The 10,043-nt window shown below is 40.3% G+C and overlaps 1 non-coding gene across 1 annotated transcript; it reads left to right on the top strand.

The window, feature by feature from the left end:
• Positions 1-6,597: 6,597 nt before the first annotated feature.
• LOC141616151 (small nucleolar RNA R71) lies at positions 6,598-6,704 on the top strand. The gene has a single exon (XR_012530519.1). It is a non-coding gene; the product is annotated as a small nucleolar RNA R71 (small nucleolar RNA).
• The last annotated feature ends 3,339 nt before the right edge of the window (positions 6,705-10,043 follow it).

Below are 10,043 nucleotides of genomic sequence, written 5' to 3'. Positions count from 1 at the left end.
AGCTACTGGTCTACTCACTTCCTCACTTTTTTAGCTGGTTTGGGGAAGTTCGTGTTTTGTATGTACATTCTTGCTCTCTTATTTCTTTTGGTCTCCTTTTTATTTATTGTTTTTCATGCATTTACCGGTTGTATTTTCCCGTTCCCCTGTATATATCTGATGGTGTATGCTGGAGGACAACGAGGGCGTTGTCCGTTTTGGTTTGGGGAGGGTAATGAATCCTTTTAGTCTGCATTTGCATTTGTTTTTGCATTCACGTTTCCTTTTTCCGCTTGCATTGTACTTATTTATTTCAAAAAAAATCATAGAAATTAAAAAAAATTAGAAAATTCAAAAAAAAAAAAATTGACGTTTCATTTTGCATATAGATTGAGTCGGAACGGTCGATTTCTGTGATGATAGTGCACTGTAACTTGTCATTTTTATTTGTGCCTTACACTTTATTGACAGTTATTAGCCGAGTTGATGCCCGTCGTTGTGTGCACCAAAGATAAAATTTATAATTCCAAACTACTACTATAGCTAGTGGCAGTCAGGGTCGAACCACAGGGAGGCGATGCAATTAATAGTTGTTCTATTTAAGTTCGAAGGTAACAGTGTGTGGGGGTTTTGATTTGATTTGGTCTATAGCTAAAGGCAATAAAAGACAAAAAAACTAAATAAACGGATGAAATCAAATATTAAAAAGGTGCTAAGATGGTCAGTTCACTATAGTTTCGACGGCAGCATACTAAGTAGGTCTAAAACAAACACGTGAGGCGGGAAAATAAGAAGTCCTTTCGGTCCATTCTTACAGGTAGCATTTTTCGATCTCGCTACAGGTCCCTAATATCACTAATACTAACTTTCGTCCTGATAAGTGACTAAAAAGGCTAAATTAACTCATCTTTCGATCTCATTAATCTAGTCGTCTTAATTAGGCAGGTTATTTCCCTTCCCTATCTTTCGATCTATACTGGGTCGGTCAAATCCTAGGCATTCAACTAGTTGCGTGCACTCGATTCGTCAAACATGGCAATTAAATTAATTAAAACGAAGCTAATACTCACGTGGCCAGTCGATCGACCAGGGAACCCAGTCGATCGACCATGGCGCGATTTAGGTCGTACCCTTCTAATGCCGCCTACGCTACAGATTCCCTACATCCTAGCACAGGGTATTTAGCTACTCATGACTATTACGAAAATAACAACAAGGTTAATGAAATAAACTACTGAATTCATGCTTGAAATAATTGAACAAACAAATAACATAAAACGATAATTTTGGCTTCGGGAAACTAACTAGCAATTCTATACTACAACGAAATAAAGCGATTAAACTGAAATAAGAGCAGGAAAGTACCGTGAAGGAGAATTGTAAAGGAAAGATCAAAAATCGAATGCAAAACAGAAACTTTATGAAATAACAATAATCTCAAGAACCCTAATTGTTTTATGATCTCCAACTCATAAAAACTGAATGAATCAATGCTTCATGTCAGGTTACGTTATATAAGAATATAACGCAACATTATTCCTAAACCTAATATATATTGGGCTTTCTTATTCTCTTATCTTTTTTATTTGCGTCAGATTAGCGGCTTGGTCGATCGACCACTACGACCGGTCGATCGACTAAGGTATGCTGAACAGGAGTTCCTGTAAGTCGGGGTCTGGTCGATCGACCATAGGGTCCAGTCGATCGACTAGAGTAGCTGATAATCCGCTTTTAATTCTTCATAAAATTATCTTTCAGGCTTCGAAATGCGCACCAAGCTCGTTCCTTGAGTAAATACTTCACGTCAAATGCAATGCAAGGTACTGGGGGACGGATTTAGCTTTATTTCCGCTGGATTCGTCACATTTATGCAATAATGTACAAAAACACGAAAGTAGACGGAAATAGGGAGAATAGTAGCATAAACTACAAAAATGAGCTCTGAAATGCGTGTAAAATGAGGTGTAAAACATCATATAAATGTCACGCATCAAACTTCCCCAAACTCAACCCTTGCTTGTCCCCAAGCAAGAACTAGACTCGATCCTAAAATCTAATGGAACGAGTTCAATCTCAGAGCGAAATGCAAACCGAATAGCCTAAACCAATTTAATGCAACAACTAACAATCAATTAGCAATATGAATCATGCAAACGAGTTATGAAGCCGTTAAAAACCTGCTGAACTGTCGACTGTAGAGACTTATCAAATCGGACTCTCACGGGTCGCTCATATCACTCAATAAATACAGGTGAGTATATGTAAAATATAGAAAGAATTCATTTTGTAATCACTCTCACCTAACTACGACCTATAAGAACATGCCTGCAGTCTAGCATGAAAATAATCTCTACAACCGTACATATGCATTCCAACCAATCAAATGACCATGACACATGCCGAGGTAAATATGGATATGTGAGGTAATGGGTAAGAAGAGGCAAAACAATTATGGGAATGTGGAGGTACAGATGATCAAGCTAGTACCCAACAAAACCATATGACAACATCCAACTTCTTGCTCAAAATCAACAATAAAACTGGTGCTAATTATCAAGCACAAATCTCACAATCTCCATAAAAATCAATCAACTCCCCATAAGATATGAATAAAGCATGGGAGCAAAAATCGCCATTAAATAAAGACCTTATATCATGCGAATTGATTTTCCTTTCTCTTCTCGGGTATCAGTCGATCGACCAATGAGACCAGTCGATCGACCGCCCTCTACAGTACAACACACATCTTTTTTTTTCTTTCTTTTCCGAATCATTTTTTTTTCTCTTTTTTTTTTTCTATTTCTTTTCTCTTCTTCATTCCTTTTTCATCTTCCCAGTCATCATCTCAAAATGGGCAAATGCCACCAAAAACGTAGTAACAATCCCAAGAACATAAACTACTAGCTTGACGAGGGCAGGCTAAATGTAGGATGTAGTAGCGGGACAAAAAGTCTATTTTTGGCAGTGTGGAGCTTATGGGCAAAAAGAACAAAGGGGTGACCTCTTCCACATGTGTGAACAAACCACAAACCGAATGCATACAGGTATTAAGCGGATTAAGTTCATATTTATGCAAATTTATGTAACATGTCTCATAAGGAGTAACTACTCACAATCCTAGATAAACTGGTCATGAATGTCACCAGTTATAAGCTCTAAACCTCAGAATATGATATAGCTTGCCAAAAATCAAAGTCAAGTCTCAAGTTCAGCAAGAATTTTAACGAAAACTCGTAGACTATGCATATGTGATTCTACTAATAACATGTCAATTAAGCACGGCTTAGGCATAAACAGATGAAAATGCAATGTCATCATTGAAATACTACCGTTCCGACTCGACCTACATGCTAAAATAAACATGATATTTTTTGAAAATTTTCAATTTTTTTGAATTTTCTGTATATATAAAGGAAAATAAACAACAATGCAAGACAAAAACTGTAAACGTGAATGCAAGCAAATGAAATGCAACGCAAAACCCTTCCCCAAACCAAATCGCACAATGTCCCCATTGTGCAAAATCATATAATGAAATAAAAGAGAAACGGGAATTTGCGTAAATTAACTACATAAGGCATGAAGTAAGAACTCGGAAACTCACAAGACTTTAAGCGCAGCAAAATGAAACCTCCCCAAACCAGCGTGAGCTAGGAGGTTTCAGTAGCCAGCAGTGCTACCGATAAGTACCTGAAAAGACAAACAATACTACGCGTAATTTCGAGTAGGCAAAAAATTGGGACGGAAAAATTATGTGTAAAATAAAGGAACGGAAGAAAACAGAAACGAAACGGAGAATAAAATGGAGAAAGGACTCCCTAAACTCCGCAAATCGACCAAACTCAGCAGAGGAATGATCGAAAACAAGTACAGCAGCTCAGGGCGGTCGATCGACCACATCACCCAGTCGATCGACCACGGTGAACAGGAACAGAAGCTCCTGGAAATCGCAGCTTAGTCGATCGACCACACAGGCCAGTCGATCGACTGAAAAACCTGCTGTAACTTTCTGATTTCTTCGAATTAGCTCAATAAATTGAGCTATCAAGGTCTATAAACCTGCAATTACACACAATAACGCGCCCAAAATTGCGCACAACCCAAAGCAATAGTCTAAAGTGTATAAAATCCTAAGCAAACTTATTAAAAATGTGAAGTCTCGCGTACACAAAAGCAATAAAAAAAAGTTTAACGAAAGCAATAAAATGTTTGTAAAGTCTTTGATCAACTAGTAGTTGATCAAGAACGGCCACGGCATGGCCCACTTAGTCGGCTTCTGGCTACAAGAAGTAGCCTCTACAGTGCTCATCTCCTCAGCTGCACTCTTCTCAACTCCGACATCCGCAGAACTCAACGGATCAACAACTTCAACATCTTCCCAATCAATAACCTCTTCTGGCTCATCAAAGTCCAAGTTGGACTCCCTTACTTTGACTTGCTCATCGTCAAGCTCCTCATCAGTGCCATAGCTAAGACATCCTAAGCCGCCTCTTGAAACGACTGGCTCCCTCACAGCTGGAGCAACATGCGGCTCTTCCTTCCCCAAACCAGCTCCTGGAAAATCCAAAACAGAAGAATCTTCCTCCAATTTGCTCCCAATCTGGGGCGGAGGTGTTACAGCAGAAACAGGCATAGAGACAAGCATATCAGGAAGCACAAAATAAGATTTCTTTTCAGAGACCGTATTACAAGTTATTGGCCACATGGGGTATTTCTTCTTAGCTGTCTGGGCAAAGACAATGGAATGCTTTCCTACTTTAAAGGTCAAAGTCCCTGAACCAACATCTATAACTGCACCAGCAGTGTGCAGAAATGGTCTACCCAATATGATAGGAATGTGGGCATCCTCGGGCATATCTAGTACAACGAAGTCAACAGGAAAAAAAAACTTTCCTATTTGCACAGGAATGTCCTCTAAGACTCCTATAGGCTGGACCGCAGATCGGTCAGCCATCTGTACCGTCATGTTGGTAACTGCAAACCTAGTTAATTTGAGCTTCCTAGCAAGACTCAAGGGCATAACGCTAATACTGGCTCCTAGGTCACATAAGGCCTTCTCAATAGAAAAGGTGCCAATACTACATGTAACGGAAAAGCTACCTGGGTCTTCTAGCTTATGGGGTGCAGTGTGGGTCAAATAAGAGCACGACTCCTCGGTTAGTGCGACAGTATGCACAGTTTCAAGTGACTTTTTCTTAGACAACAGTTGCTTCATAAATTTCATGTAAGCAGGGACTTGATTAACTAACTCAAGAAAAGGAACTTGTACGTTTAAGCTACGAATAACATTTTCAAATTTATTAAACGATACCTGTTCCTTTGTCGGCACCAATCTCTCCGGATAAGGGGCTGTAAGAAGCAACTTAGCCCTCTCCTCTAGGTCTCTCATGCCGGCGTCGGTGGACTTAGGCTGAAAGTCCACAACCTTCTTCTTGTTGTAGCTCGACCCTTCTTCCGACCGTCTCAAATATGAACCATTAATCGACATCGGGTCGTACTTCGGAACCGGAACTGACCCATCAGCATTTGGGTCTTGCCTCAATATTTTCGGAGCAGTCTTACCCCGAAACAAGTGGTCCCTCAGGTTATCGGGCATTGGAGGGCGAAAAGACTCACCATCAGCAGCGTGGTCAGTCGATCGACCAGGTTGGTCAGTCGGTCGACTGACTTCTACAGGACCAGAGGCTACTGTATGTCGTGGACCGGTCGGTCGACTGGGTATATCAGTCGATCGACTGTTGTACCTGGTAATCGTCTTTTTCTTTCCACTGTTCGTTCTAGCTTTCTTCTGACTCGGTTCCGCCTCATCTTTTTCAGCAATGTCCTTGACCATAGCGGGCCCATCAAGGGTAGACCCACTCCTCAAAGTAATGGCATTAAGGGTCTCCTTTTAATCAGTCTGCATCGGTAAATGTCCCGGAGCTCGAGTTGTATTCTTTCTTGCCAATTGAGCAATTTGGCTCTCTAACATTTTCATCTCGGCCTCTCTAGCTTGAGACTCTTTCAGCAACAAATTCTTCAATTCGGCAAATTCGGAACCTTGGGATTGCTGCTGCTGCTGTGGAACATACGGAAGCTTTTGGAACTGTTGTTGCTTATGAGGGGGCACATAATTCTGTTGCTGCTGCTGCTGTGGAGGTGGAGGTGGAGTTGGATTTAGGACATTTTGGCTACTCCACCTTAAGTTGGGATGGGTATTCGGCTCGAAGTAAGTGTTTGTCTGCCTATAATGTTGAAAGGCAGCACAAGACTCAAAGGGATTAGGACAATTGTCTGAAACATATCCCTCAGCTCCACATCTTTTGCAGACGAAAGGACCGTCTGAAACAGCATTCACATGATAGATCCCTCCTTTTGAAGCTCCTCCCAACTCGTACTTATCAAATCTCGCGCGTGAGAGCCTCTAATGCAGCTACAGAAGGGGATTCAGCACTCCTCCTTTGATTTCCCCTGGAATTCCCATACTCAGCTTTTTGGGTGGCCAAATCATCAATAATTTTCCACCCCTTAGTCTCTTCCACATTCTCCTGGAATCTACCACTAGCTGCCGCATCCAAGATTGCCCTCTGATCGTCATAAAGCCCATTATAAAATTGATTACATAGGCTCCACTTCTCAAACCCATGGTGCGGAATAGTTCGCACCAACTTCTTGAAACGGACCCACGCCTCATGAAAATTCTCATCAGGACCCTGTTTAAAGCTCGTGATCTGAGCTCTAATGGCATTCATCTTCGAGGCAGAGAAGTACTTTTTGTAGAATGCTAGGGCCAAAGAATTCCAGTCAGTGATCCCATTAGCAGCTCGATCCAGGTCTCTGTACCACTCCCTTGCAGCATCACGAAGGGAGAATATGAACATGGTTTCCTTCACCTGGTCCTCGGTCACATCGGCTGGTGGGGGTATGGAACAGCAGTAATCAATGAATGTCTCCATGTGCTTAGCTGCATCTTCATTTGCAGCTCCCCCGAATTGGTTTCTCTCAACCAAGTTGATGTATGACGGTTTCGGCTCGAATTTTCTGTCCTCCCCTGGTAATGCGAATCCTTTGTAAAGATTCGCAGTTGTCGGCTCAGAGTGACTGGCTATACTTGCTTCTTCAGCCATTTCTAGAAAATCTGGAGAAGTGACGGTCTCAGCTGATAAAGTGGAAATAGGAGATAAATGTGGATCCTCCTCAAACAGCTCGTTCTCGTAGTAACTAGACAGAGTACTCAGCTCTTCCTCTGTCGGCAATATCCTAGATGATCCTCTCAACTCGCGCAAAGTCTTCTCTATCTCAGGATTGAACGGTAGTAATTCACCACCCTGTGACCTGCGCATAAGAAGAAACTACAAAAAGAATATGAGAATAGTTTAAGGAACGAATGTCCCTTAAACTAAGAAACAGACTAAAATAAAACAACTAAAAATTAGAACAATTGCCTTCCCGGCAACGGCGACAAAATTTGATGCCCGTCGTTGTGTGCACCAAAAATAAAATTTATAATTCCAAACTACTACTATAGCTAGTGGCAGTCAGGGTCGAACCACAGGGAGGCGATGCAATTAATAGTTGTTCTATTTAAGTCCGAAGGTAACAGTGTGTGGGGGTTTTGATTTGATTTGGTCTATAGCTAAAGGCAATAAAAGACAAAAAAACTAAATAAACGGATGAAATCAAATATTAAAAAGGTGCTAAGATGGTCGGTTCACTATAGTTTCGGCGGCAGCATACTAAGTAGGTCTAAAATAAACACGTGAGGCAGGAAAATAAGAAGTCCTTTCGGTCCATTCTTACAGGTAGCATCTTTCAATCTCGCTACAGGTCCCTAATATCACTAATACTAACTTTCGTCCTGAAAAGTGACTAAAAAGGCTAAATGAACTCATCTTTCGATCTCATTAATCTATTCGTCTTAATTAGGCAGGCTATTTCCCTTCCCTATCTTTTGATCTTTATTGGGTCGGTCAAATCCTAGGCATTCAACTAGTCGCGTGCACTCGATTCGTCAAACATGGCAATTACATTAATTAAAACGAAGCTAATACTCACGTGGCCAGTCGATCGACCAGGGAACCCAGTCGATCGACCATGGCGCGATTTAGGTCGTACCCTTCTAATGCCGCCTCCGCTGCAGATTCCCTACATCCTAGCACAGGGTATTTAGCTACTCATGACTATTACGAAAATAACAACAAGGTTAATGAAATAAACTACTGAATTCATATTTGAAATAATTGAACAAACAAATAACATAAAACGATAATTTTGGCTTCGGGAAACTAACTAGCAATTCTATACTACAACGAAATAAAGCGAATAAACTGAAATAAGAGCAGGAAAGTACCGTGAAGGAGAATTGTAAAGGAAAGATCAAAAATCGAATGCAAAATAGAAACTTTATGAAAGAACAATAATCTCAAGAACCCTAATTGTTTTATGATCTCCAACTCATAAAAACTGAATGAATCAATGCTTCATGTCAGGTTACGTTATATAAGAATATAACGCAACATTATTCCTAAACCTAATATACACTGGGCTTTCTTATTCTCTTATCTTTTTTATTTGCGTCAGATTAGCGGCTTGGTCGATCGACCACTGGGACCGGTCGATCGACTAAGGTATGCTGAACAGGAGTTCCTGTAAGTCGGGCTCTGGTCGATCGACCATAGGGTCCAGTCGATCGACTAGAGTAGCTGATAATCCGCTTTTAATTCTTCATAAAATTATCTTTCAGGCCTCAAAATGCGCACCAAGCTCGTTCCTTGAGTAAATACTTCACGTCAAATGCAATGCAAGGTGCTCGGGGACGGATTTAGCTTGATTTCCGCTGGATTCGTCACATTTCTGCAATAATGTACAAAAACACGAAAGTAGACGGAAATAGGGAGAATAGTAGCATAAACTACATAAATGAGCTCTGAAATGCGTGTAAAATGAGGTGTAAAATATCATATAAATGACACGCGTCACGAGTCTTGCGCATATCTACGAGTTTTTGTTCAAATTTAGCTGACTGTGTAGACTTGACCTGATAAACTGGCAATCTAGTTTATAATTTCTGAGATTTAGAGCCATATAACTGGTGACATTCATCACCAGTTTACATAGGAATTGAGAGTAGTACTCCTTGTATAACATGTTTATCACTGTTGCACAATTATGAAATTCGATTTCTTGTCAATGGCATACATTCGGGTTTGTAGTCGGTGTCACATGCAGGGAGGTGCTTGCAAATTTTCCTTTCTTTCATTTTTCACCCATTTAGCTCCACTCTAGCCAAATATAGCCTTTTTGACCCATTAGCTACACCTAAAAGTAAGCCTATCTAGTCAAGCTAGTTTAGTGTGACTTTTGTGGTATGTTTATCATATTGCGAGTTTGGCCGATTTTCGTCTGTCTGGAGTTGGTGGAAATGAGAAGGAATTAAAAGAAAAAAGAATGAGACGTGTGATTGAAAAACACTAAAAGAAAAAGAAAAAAAATGAAAAAAAAAACTTGAAATTCAGACGTGGGAAGAAAAAAAAGAGAAAGAAAAAATGATGAAAAAGTTACTTGTTTGAATAAATGAGACCGTATTAAAAAAGGAAGTTTGTGACGGTCTCACTCCTTTGTTTTATTTACATATTTTTGAGGAGATAGTGTATTTGGTTAGTGAGTTGTGTGCCATGAAAGGCACTTGTGCTTTATTTTGTAGTCAGTTGAGACTCGGATGATTTCATATGGTCTTGTTTAGGAACTAGCTTGACGCTTTACCTTCACATTCCCATAATTTGTTTTACCCTTTCTCACCTGAACCTCACTTTCCCATACTATTTGTAAGCCCTCGGCTATGACAGACATTGTTGGTTGAAATGTGTGCATAGTACTTGAATCGTCTATCATTTTTGTTGCATGCATGTTATGTAGGTCGCCGTTTAGGTGAGTGACTGTTTTTCTTTCTCTCTTACACATATATATTTCACCCTTTGCTTCATTAGAGAAGAGTGACCACGTGAGAGTTTGATTTTGTTGGTCTTGCAAGGTCGATAGGTCAGCTTTATTTATGGACATCTTATAACTCGTTTGCGTATTGACTG

This window comes from Silene latifolia, chromosome 11 (assembly GCF_048544455.1).
Source record: "Silene latifolia isolate original U9 population chromosome 11, ASM4854445v1, whole genome shotgun sequence".
NCBI lineage: Eukaryota > Viridiplantae > Streptophyta > Magnoliopsida > Caryophyllales > Caryophyllaceae > Silene > Silene latifolia.
The sequence above is the reverse complement of the archived record's forward strand: the minus strand, read 5'-3'. Positions and strand labels throughout refer to the sequence as shown.